We start from the raw sequence: 12529 nt of genomic DNA, 5'->3' as shown, positions 1-12529 counted from the left end.
AAATAGTTCCAAATGAAGTCAAATCAAATGAACCTCCGTGCACATCCGAGATTAGATGGTAGTGGAAATTTCTTTCCTGAATGAGTCAGGAAATGAATCAATTGGCTGTTATTCAAATGACTCATTCTTAAAATGAAGTAGTGTTATTGAACAAATCAGTTGAGTAATTGATTCAATGGCTCGCTCATAAAGGAAGTCATTTGTTGGACACTGTACTATCATTGTGTAGCAACACAGCTGATGCTGGTAGGTTAAGTGATAGTACAACATGGTGGATGTGATACGTCTGAATTTCAGCCATATTCATACTTTTTAACAGTTGTGAAAGAAGTTCAAATTCAAATGTAGTACCTGCTCAGACAATATATGATTTTAGACGCACTGTCATTTGTTTTTCATTCTTGAATGAATAGGTTCTTGAATGATTCAATGACTCGTTCATAGTTCAAATGTTATTGAACGAATTGGCTGGGTAATTAATTAACTTATAAAGCCCGTCGGTTGTTCAATTTCTTAATAAATCTGTGTTTGAAAGAATCGGTTGAGATAATAGACTTGTTTCATACTCAAAAGAATCAGTATTGTTTATCATTATAAAACAATTGGGTTGACTGAATAATTAAAATGACTGACTCATGAAGACAGCCACTTGTTGCCATCGTCTGACATAAAAACCTGCAGAAAGCCTTTGAAAAATCCCCTCCGCTGATGAAATGCTCAAACACAGACGGCCGCAGTGATGCAAACAGTGAAAAGTCCCAGTTCTGCTGGACTCTTGCTCATCAGATTAGAGAAGCAGATGACTATGCTCAATAGTATATACACAAGAATTCAAGATAATCATGGCTTTTTATTCTTAAAAACCTTCGGTTCAGCCGAGGAAAACGAATCGAGACAAAGAATCGAAATAATTGAATGATAATGTGACTGTGAGAGAGACGGAGAGTCAAACCGCAACCAGCTATTTTTGTGATCGCCTGTGTGATTGGGTGACACGGAGTGGGTGGAAAGGTAATGGTTTTGAGCATGTGGAGTGATGAACATCTCCCTGCACAGCACAGGAGCTTCCGAGTCTCAGCTTCAAAACTGATGAGTCATCACGCGCACCGTTTGTTCGGATTCAGTCAGACATGTCCCAGAGAGTGTACTGTAACTGCTCACCTACAGAAATCTAATTAGAGAGTCTGGATGTACAGGATTTCATCCGTTTAATCCAGCTAACAGGGGCTGAATACACACAGCCTCTAGTATACAGTGAAGAGCAGACCACATGGGGGGGGAGATGATAGCCTGAGTGCATAACTGGATCCCGTTTACGTAGTCTTATCATCTTCAGGCATTATGAGCAAACAGGATGTTAATTTAGCATTTATAGAGTCTCAAGGGCCTCTAACATTTTTTTTAAAGGGAGCAGATTTGCTTTGGAAGAAGCTTTGATATTTTTAATTTACGATTGAGTGTACAATCCGTAATTGGCAACACCTTTGAACAGCAACGCTCTCTCATGCCTCTGTGGTGAGGTGTTTTCAAGCTTTGTTTTCAACGTCAGTATTAATTCCTGTGGTTCTTCGTGTGCTAACTCATCAGTTATAGACATTTAGTGTTTTTAGACATAGATGTGCTTGCACTTAGGTGAGCTTTCAGAGCAAAGGTAGCTCTGTTTACAGATTCTCATTTTATAAACCGCACAAAGGATTTGCTTCAGTGGCCAGCCTGTAGAACATAGTTTCTGTTTCTGCACTTCATAACGGTGTACAAAGTTGTTTAATGTGTACAAATGGATTAGATTTATTGTTATGCTGATCTCGTGCATTTATAGAATGCCCATACGTCTATTTTAAACAAGTGCATGCATTTTGAAAGTATCATCCTGAAGATAATTGTGATATTAAGATTCAAAGGGATTTTTCTCCTGATTCATCACTGATAAATCTGGTACAAATGTCATTTCCTTTTTCCTCTCTTTTGACATAAACTTAATCACTATGGTAAACAGGGCAGTAAACACTGGTTTGCTTTCAGTACAAGATGTGGCTGATCAAGAAATGCAGGGTTTCTACTGCCAAGAACAAAACTATTAGTTTGGCTCTGGTTTGAATTCTAAAACAACCTTTAATCACCCACACACACACGCGCGTATATACATGCATAAACACCCGCACTTGGCCTCAGCTGACAAGTGTCCCATATAACAGCCTGTCAAATATGCAAGTTCTGTCTTTTATCTGAATGTCTAAAGATATTCTGCAGAGTAACAACTTTTTGTCCAAGATTTGAAGGAGAGGTCCTCCAAAAGTGGAAGATTAGTTCAACCAGATATGAAGGATCTATCATCATTCACTTACCCTCATGTCGTTCCAAAACCTGTCTGACATGCTTTCTTCTGAATGGGGACTGAGGCATTCAGGCACAAAAATATGATTTTTGAACATGAATAGATATTATCTATTAAAAAAAATAGTTTTCTGTAGTTGAAATAAAGATGATAAATAGGTGAAAAATTGAAATAAAATACTACTAAAATATATAAGCCTAAATATAAATGTTAAAATAAACTAGCATGTGACAAAAGCACATAAAAATGACAATTAAAATTTGAATTAAAACAAAGTATAAACAAATGCAAATTCAATAATTACTATAATATGTGTATAAATAGAACTGAAATACTTTTTTAGAGTTCTCTCATGAACAAGCCATTAACAAGGTTATAGGTTAAGGCTCATGAACAAGCCAATAAGAAGGTTATTTATTAGCTACAGCCTCAGTTCTCTTTGAAAATATTGGCCAAAGTATTCTTCAAAAATTCTCTCTTTGTGTCGCACAGAAGTAAGTCATATGGGTTGTTGTGAACGATATTTTTTTTTAACAAGCATTTACCTTAATAATAGGATGTTATGAATATGTCTATTATTAGTATTAGTAGTATTACTATTATTATTACAAACCAAGAACAATCTTTTTGGCCTATCTTCTATTTTTGTAATGTGTGCAATTCTTTATATGAGTGAGAGTATGGGTGAAAGTGTACCGTCCTGTGTGCGCAGAGGTGTACAGTGTTCTCAGGGGGGAAGTGTTACCTGTCCTTTAGGTAACCTGAGCTGTTGTTAGTATCTGTGTGGTGTCTGTGTTGTGAATGGCGGTTAGCCTGCTCCCTGAGGCTCTGCTGGGGAAGCAGCAATTGACGTAATCAAAGCATTTGACTTGAAATTCAATGTTGGCTGGCCTCTGAGGATACGGCTGAGTTTACGTCTTTGTGCCTCTGTCGGGGCTTGCCTCGCACCTTAGCGATCCAGTATGTGGATGTCATTTGGCACCGTGTTGCACTGCAGTAACCGCAAAGTCAATTAATCTCCTCTGAAATGAGTCATCAAGTGTGGCCGACTGTTGTGTATTCGGCTGGTTCAAGGGGGCCTGTTTTGATTTGACACCAGTCCTTACTGTTATGACTCATACCTTTCGGCAGCTGGCGGGATTTGACATGTCGTCTGATATTGCGTTGTGCTTCGCTGAACTTTTTGGGCAATTTTCATGCAGCTGTACCGCAATTTTCATATTTTTCTAGAGTTTCTGATCATCTTTTGCAAGGTAACTTTTAAAAATAACGTTAAAGGAACACTCATTTTCGAACTCCCAGAGTTAAACAGTTGAGTTTTACTGTTTTCGAATCCATTTAGCTGATCTCTGGGTCTGGTGGTAGCACTTTTAGCTTAGTTCAGCATTGAATCTGATTAGACCATTAGCATTGACCAAAGAGTTTCAATATATTTTTCCTATTGGAAACTTGACTTCTGTAGTTTCATGTAGTTTTCGTGTACTAAGACCGACAGCAAATGAAACAGCATCTTTAGCATGCTGTCCTTTTGAACTTACTGCTCATCAAAGAATCCTCTAACAACAATGCATCATATAAATATTAAGCAACAACTGTTTTCAACATTAATAATAATAAATATTTTTTGAGCACCAAATCAGCATACTGGAATGATTTCTGAAGGATCATGTGACACTGAAGACTGGAGTAATGGCTGCTCAAAATTCAGCTTTACCATCACAGGAATAAATTACAGTTTTAAAATATATTCAAACAGAAAACCGCTATTTTAAATTGTATATGTACATGCATGTATGAATATATACCTTCTACCCTATGCATACATATACATGTTAGTACTTGTCCACTGTCTTGGTGGAGGAGGTTCAGAGAAATTCATTCTGCAAGCGCTCCATTTGAGCCTTAAATATGACAATGTGTTGAAGTGGTAATTGCAGAGGGAAGTTTCAGAGCTTTTTGTTTGTTTAAGCTGCAGTGGGGCCACTTTCTCTCACTTTAGGTTAGTTCATAAAATAAAAGGTCCCATCCAAAATGCAAAGTCTACATTGTATCTTGCTTGTTCTCCCTATATCTACCTGTCTGTTTGTCCGATAGAATGGTGGTGGGAATCAGAAGTCTCATGACTTTGATGGTCTGCCTTAAATCAATCAGTAACTCAATCTCAATCCGACGGTGCGGGGGGCCCCTGGGAGAAGACCACAGGGAAAGGTCAGCAAGTGCAGGAATGCCACTTGAACTCCTTGGCTTTTCATATGGGGACATTGAGTCCTTGTGAATTTGTCTTGTGCAACAGTCAGCACCATAAATGACTGTTCTAATCCTTCAGACAACTAAGAATATTCTATATGCATATAAGCTGAAACAGTGTGAGAGATTTTTCTAATTATTTTGCATGTGAATCACTATAATAATTGTAATATTCTTTAAAGCTCTCTATGTTGTTCTCATAGTGTAAAGAAAAGGGTAACTTGATAATTAGGCTAAGTACACATATTTCATAGCCAGAAGAAGCAATATTTGTTTTTTGTTTTTTTTAATGCATTTCTATTTCTTTTTTTAAATTCCTCTTTATACGACTCAACTGGACTGTTTCTTGTATACACTTAATCCAACATTGAGACAGGGAGCCCTGAATTATAAAATAAGAAAAACAAATTAAATGTCTGTGGCTGCTAAATAATTCATGATTACATGCATGTTCCCTCGGGGAAGGATTCTACACTATAAATGAGAATATTTCTCAAGCTCTCTGGTGCAAAATATGCTGAAATTAGGAGCTGATCCCCGGGTAGACTGCATACACAGTCATCTCTCTTTATGTGCAAGTACTTGGTTGCTTACAATAATTAATATAGCCTATTGTTGTCGTTATTGCATTAAAAGTGATTGTTATATTATGGATTTTTGGGGGGGGGGGGGGGGGGTGGGCCTGTGTTTTTGTTTTGTTTTGTTTTGTTTTTTGCCAGTTTTGTGCAGTATGTTGGTTTTGAACACCTATAGTTCAAAACCCCCAGACTAAAATGTTAGCATTTTCATATTTGTATACAAATATATAAATGCAGTACAACCACACTGGCATAGATGAATTCGATAGTGAACTATATAATGAAGGAAGATTTGACTGAAAGGTTGAACATTCACAGGACAAGTGCATTTTTAATGCATGACAGGGCAAGTCATATTTGCTTTATTTTACAAATGTACTGATAATAATATTTGTTGGCCAAAATATGTATTTAATGCTTTCACATTTTTGTAAGTTATCTTTTAAGTAATTTTAGATGCACAAATGCAAAATTTTTTTCTTCTTTTTTTATAATCAAATGTTGTCAGTGTGTTTGCTGAAATCATTTTTGTTTCAATAACGGTGGAAATTTTCAGTTTATTTTTGTGTAGCCAATACTTTAAGCTATATGCCGATATATGAATTAATATTAATAATGAAAAACCTACACTGATAAATATTCACACGTAAAATCTGCTACTTTTTAAAAATTAAAAATAAGTATTCAAAATGACATTTTCTGAATAAACGAATTTGATATTACAAATTTTAAATAAAGCTTAATAAAAAGATACTGTATGTGCCTATACGCAGACTGATCAAATAAATTTAAACTAATATATTTCTCATTTTAGGTTTATTTTTCAGTGCAATCACAGCATAGTATATAGAATTTGTCTTTATATAATTCTTTTTTTAAATAGTAATAAATAACAAATACAAATTAAAATATTTTTGAGTGAACTAATTTAATATTACAAAGAGTGAATTTACAGCATAGTAGATAACGATGTAATGTTCGTAATGAACAGGTCAGTAGCCCGCACATCCACACGTTTCAAACGTCCAGTTAGTTTCAATTTGTATGTATCGTCCTTTAAAGTTTTTCAAGACGTGATCTGAGTCCTCGTCTAGGATCAGCCTGTACTCGTGAAACTGGCTTCGGAACACACATCGACTGTCCCCGCCACTCTAATTCGCGAATCGCGGCTGTGCACATATTTGGAGTAAGGTACCTTGCCGCTGGAGGCAGCAACGCAATGCGCAGCGCGCGCTATGTTGTGAATGAGGGATGGGATGACGTCAGTGCGCGAATGTCAACAATGTAGCGATTGAGAGTAGGCGTTTCATTCGAGTGTAACAAACAGAGGAGACGGAGCCGCACGCTGTAGAGATCACCACACACATTTATATACATTCACACATTTTTATAAACACTTTTACAACCATAAACGTGCTTTTTTCCTCCTAAAGGAAAATATTGAAAGAGTGCACCGCAAAACGTGATCTCCCTGCAACCCGGGGGCTTTAGGAGTCTGCAAGGAAGTCATCATGTGAAAAAACATATATATATTTGCTAACCGGACAAAAGGGCTGTATCACAAGGAAAAAAAGCTAGACTGAAGGTGAGTTGCATGATAATATTTTTGTTCGATGCGTCCTGTGCGTTACATGTGATTCGTCTGTCGCAAATGGAAACGGAGCGCCAAACTTGTGTTTTTGAGTGGGCTATTTCACATTCACAGCTACCAGGTTCTTGGGAGGATTTGTGTCACAAAATATTGGCAAATATCACAGAAGGGGAAAAACTCGACCGCATGCTACTTGGGTTTTCTTCAGCTGAAAACACACTCCTTTTAAACGTAAGGTTACCACATCCTGTTGTGCAGCAGTGACAATAGTTTGAGTGTGTTTGCTAGTAGTGGGATGCACTGCGATCCCGGGGGGAGGAGGGGTCAGGCATGGCTTGTTTTCGCTTAAAGAAAAGAAGTTGTCACTCGGCCTTGACCGATCATAACAACGACAGAGACCCCCGGTGTAGATTCCCGCCTCCCTTTCTCCCTATTGAATGGATACGTTGAGAAATAAAGCGGGTTTCGGTTGTTTAATAATTATCGCAACGGTTTTTTTATTAACATTATTATTATTTGCCGTAATGATTACCCAGTTCATATATTGTATACAAATTTGCACGAGGGTTTAATCTAGCGTGCATGGTGCTGCATATCAGCTCATTGCAGTTTCAAAGCTCAATCAGATAAAAATACACGGCTGTCGGAAATGTGCTTACTGCAGTGGGTTGTAAAAATGGGAAGCAAGCTGTCTTTGTTTTGCGCAGCACATCTCTGATGTAAACCACAGCCAATGCATTACACACTCTGATTAATCCGCATAAAATCAGCAGAATATTTGCTGTGTAAGGGACGGCGAGCCTTATTTGGTTCAGCAGCCAATGCAAACATCTCGACTACCATTTAAAGGAACGAGGGAAGGCTGGATCACCGGTCTTCATAAAGCAACCGATGAACTTCCTTCATGCAGGTGTTTCGCATTAAGTTCCGCGTTGAATAATGCGACTAATTTAACGGACACCAGCAGAGGTGGATGTAATAAGCGCGGGCGCGAGCGTTCGGGAATGTTGTGTCATACTTCTCTTTCTGCTGCTGCATGACGCTGAAGCGCACTTTTTTTTTTTTTTTTTTTTTTTTGGTGCAGGAGTTTATGTGGTTATAAGTTGTTATGAACGAGTTAGTGGTTTTATTTCCCAAATTTAAGTCACCAATTCCCGCTTATGCTTTAATAAAGACAATACGAATGTAGATTTATGTTGTAGCCTATATGTAGCTAGATATAGATATGGTTTGTGCTGAGAATCCTGGACTATAATAAATATATATATGTACATAGGCTAAACATATTTCAGTCACTTCAATTAACGAATTAATTCCGGTTATTCAGAGTGAGTTGACAGGCGTCTGAATGAATCAATGTTATGAGGGCATTTGAAATGAGGTGATGCAGCAGTTTGAGCTGCGCGTGCATTCCTTTGTTTGCGACGCTACTGAACCATCCAGGATATTTTTCCTTTGCCCCAGATAGGCTACATGACGGACTGAAATGTTGATGTCTTTGTTGTATATTTTTGCATCAATTTCGAATTTGCTATACATTTCCTATCGCCCTAATAGCCTATTAATAGGATCGCTCTTTTTAACACTTGTCCCTTATGAAACTGTTTACACTTGCCCATTCCCCTTTCTATGCGTTCAATGTAGACTGTAGTAAAACCATAGCTAGCAAAACCTACGTTATTGTCTCATTTTAACTGAGTGTGCTTTTATGTTTGTAAATTGATTTGAATAGATATAGAAACACGTGCATAATCTCGTGTTGCAGATTTGACGCCATGTTTTTTTTATATATATATACAGTCTCATGCGTTCAAGCTCAACACTGTCCCTCCCCTGATGGAGATCAAAGATATCCATTTTGCATCAGCAGATGTCGTAAAGTGATAGTTATTTAAAATAGTGTACATTCTTTAATCACTTTGTTTGACACACACAATTTCAAATTGTTCACTTTCTTCTTTTCGTTAAACACAAACGATGTAGTAAGGTAGAATGAGAGAGGGGGTAAAATCTTTGCGTGGCAGGGGCAGCTGCCACTGAGACCTGTCACTCGACCCGTCACTGCTATGTGCGCCTGTCACTCAACATGCCACTGCTGCCACTAGATCTGTCACTGATATACGCGCCGTTCACTCGATCTGTCACTGATATACGCGCCGTTCACTCGACCCGTCACTGCTATACGCGCCTGTCACTCGACCCGTCACTGCTATACGCGCCGTTCACTCGACCCGTCACTGATATACGCGCCTGTCACTCGACCCGTCACTGCTATACGCGCCTTTCACTCGACCCGTCACTGATATACGCGCCTGTCACTCGACCCGTCACTGATATACGCGCCTGTCACTCGACCCGTCACTGCTATACGCGCCGTTCACTCGACCCGTCACTGATATACGCGCCTGTCACTCGACCCGTCACTGCTATACGCGCACCTGTCACGGATACCCAGGTGAAAAAAAAGTACAATTCTATAATGTATTTAAAGTGCTCTGTTTTCGCGCACTAATTTCGTTCTTTACATAAGCGTTGTAAAGTTGGTTTTAGGTTTGATATTCGCTGGATATTCGCCTAGGCTGCTTTAGGGACCGTCTGCAAATTTACCTCTCAGTACAAAACGAAGTCCAATAATTAATACAAATTATATTTACAATGCCATAGTAAATGCCATAGTAAATTTTCTGGCAAACTGACAGAAAATATTTAACCAATATGTTGCTACAGACAATATCTCCCTTAATGTATGTACAGTACATAATTATTGTTAGAAAACAATTACTGTAATTCATCAAAAAAGGTTTTTATGTTCTAACGGTTGTATAACATTCCTAGTGGCGAGACTGAGTTACTACAGGTGAACGTTTGCCAATATAACCCTTACTGTACATACAGTACATAATTAATTATCGAATACATATACTGTATTTGACCAAAAGGGTTTTTATGTTCCAAAGGTTAATTATTCTTAGAAAAAAGTTTTTTTTCCCCAAAGGTTGCTGTACATTCCTAGTGACCAGACTGACTCTCTACAGGTTACATTTTCACAATAACAGCCTTACTGCTTGTATGGCACTCACATGTTTTAATTAAAAACTAATTCACCAAAATTCACCTAATTCACATTTTTCATGTTCTAAAGGTTGTAGTACGCTCCTAGTGGCTTTTTATTCTACAGCAGATTATTTATATTCATATTTGTTAATTTTTTATTTATTTATTTTTGTGTTATATATGGTTTATGAGGACACAAATGTGTATAATGTCATGGGTACTACAACATAATCATGTTTTATGAGGAAATTTCCTGTGTCCCAGTAAAACAAAAGGCTTAAAAAACAAACAAAACCGTTTTTTCTGAAATTCAAATGTTGCCGTAAGTTTTCTGTGAAGGGTAGGTTTAGGTGTAGGGTTTGTGTAGGGTGATAGAAAATACAGTTTATATAGTATAAAAACTTTTACACCTATGGAGAGTCCCCGCAAACCACAAAGTGTGTGTGTCTGTGTCTGTGTACAGTGCATTCATACATTTTAGGCAAGTAATCATAATTTTAAACCAAGCACATTTTACAAATTCCAAAACCACATCAATCTTAATAACTTTTTTTCCTCATTTTATTGTTAAAAGAAAATATACACTGAAAATAATGACTCTGTGGTATGGTAAAATCTATTACATTAATTAATGTAATTTATACATTGTAAAATCAAGATTATGTTGGAACTTTAATATATTAAGTAAAAATTACACTTATATAATAATAATTATGCACACCTTGATATATGAATGTTTTCACTTCCAGCCTTCATGGACAATTATATATCACTTATAAATGATTAAATTAAATATAAAATTAATTGTAGTTATTAAAATTAATGTGGTGTGGAATTGGTTAAATCTGCTTGTTAAAATAAAAACTATGGTCAGAATATCAACTTGTCTAATAATTAGGCATGCACAATACATACAAACACAAGTGCACAAACACACACACACATACATCCATACATAAATGAATATGAATAATTTGCTATAAAATCCAAGGCCATTAGGAGAGTACTACAACCTTTAGAACATGAAAACCTTTGGAAAACAAAAAACCCATTTGTTGAATTACAGTAGCTGTTTTTGAATATGAATGACGTACTGCATGTACAGTAAGGGAGATATTGGCAAATGTTCACCTGTAGTAAATCAGTCTTGTAACTACTAACTTACTACAGCCTTTGGAACATGAAAAAAAAACCTTTTGGTGAATGACAGTAATTGTTTTCAAATAATAATTATGTACTGTACGTACTATACAGTAAGATAGAAATTGGCAAAATTTCACCTGTAGTAAATCAGTCTTGTAACTACAAACATACGACAGCCTTATGTACTATAAAAACCTTTTTTGGTGAACCACAGTATTTTTTTCTAAGAAATTATGTACTGTACGTGCAGTAAGGAAGATATTGGCAAAATCGCACCTGCATGAAGTCAGCATTATAACTACAAATGTATTACAGCCTTTGGAACATGAGAAAATCCTTTAGGTCAATTACAGTTTTTGTAAAGATGAATTATGTACTGTATGTACAGTAAGGTTGATATTTGCTAAATTTAAACTGTAGTGAGTTAGTCTCACCACTAGGAACATACTACAACCTTTCAGAACATAAAAAACCCATTTGTTGAATTACAGTAATTGTTTTCTTAGAATAATTATGTACTGTATGTACAGTAAAGGAGATGTTGGCAAAATTTTACCAGTAATAAGTCTGAAATGTACTACAGCCTTTGGAGGATTAAAAAAAAAAACATTTGTTGAATTAAAGTAATTTTTCATAAATTTGTGTAGCATACATTCAGTAAGGAAGATATAGCAAAATGTAACCTGTAGAAAGTCAGCCTTGTATGTACAAACATTCTACAGCCTTTAGAATACCGAAAAAAGCAGGGCTACTAAAAATTTAAAATAGAAATTTACTTTTTTTCACCTGGGTAACCCACCTGTCACTCGACCCATGTTCCATCAAACCTTCTGTCAAAGTCACCAATAAATGTGTTTGGCTTGCCTTCAGCTTTGAATATGTATGCTAGTTGGATATTGCCAGAGGGCCTTACTGCTTTTATTGTAGCAAATTCCTTAAGTATGTATACACAATAGCAGATCGAAATAGTAGGCTAGCCTATAGTATAGTAGCTAGTATTACTTTTTCAGGATTTAATTATTAATAAAAAGTTAAAAAGAAGAGCATTTATAGAAAATATAAATCTTTTTTAACAATGTAAGTGTTAAATGTCACTTTTCCTCAATTTAACACATCTTTGCTGCATAAAGGTATTACTTTCTTTCAAAAAATAAAGGAAAAATTACTGACCCCAACTTTTGAACGGTAGTGTATATTGTTACAAAATAGTTCCATTTTAAATAAATGCTGTAATTTTTTACTTTTTATTCATTAAAAGAATCCTGACAAATTTATTTATATTAAGCAGCACAACATTTTTCAACATTAATAATAAATCAGCTTATTGATTTCTGAAGGATCATGTGAAACTGAAGACTGAAGTAATGATGCTGAAAATTCGACTTGGATCACAGTAATAAATGACACTTTAAAGTGTATTATGTGTGTGTGTGTGCGTGCGTGCGTGCGGTGCTTGTGTGTGTATATATATATATATATATATATATATATATATATATATATATATATATATATAACCTATAAACCCATTATTACACTAACCATTATTTTAAATTGTAATAATATTTGACAATAGTACTG

The 12529-nt window shown here is 36.2% G+C and overlaps 1 protein-coding gene across 2 annotated transcripts in view; it reads left to right on the top strand.

Moving 5' to 3' along the window:
* The first annotated feature begins 6447 nt into the window (after positions 1–6447).
* LOC127938344 (transcription regulator protein BACH2-like) overlaps positions 6448–12529 on the top strand; it is a 92600-nt gene continuing 86518 nt past the window's right edge. The window contains exon 1 of one of the 2 annotated variants that reach the window (XM_052534886.1): positions 6448–6745. The gene's annotated coding sequence lies outside the window, so the exon portion shown is untranslated. The remainder of the gene's footprint in view (positions 6746–12529) is intronic. The other variant, XM_052534885.1, reaches the window with a different exon arrangement.

The sequence above is a fragment of the Carassius gibelio genome, chromosome A20, assembly GCF_023724105.1.
Source record: "Carassius gibelio isolate Cgi1373 ecotype wild population from Czech Republic chromosome A20, carGib1.2-hapl.c, whole genome shotgun sequence".
Classification (NCBI taxonomy): Eukaryota; Metazoa; Chordata; class Actinopteri; order Cypriniformes; family Cyprinidae; genus Carassius; species Carassius gibelio.
The sequence above is the reverse complement of the archived record's forward strand: the minus strand, read 5'-3'. Positions and strand labels throughout refer to the sequence as shown.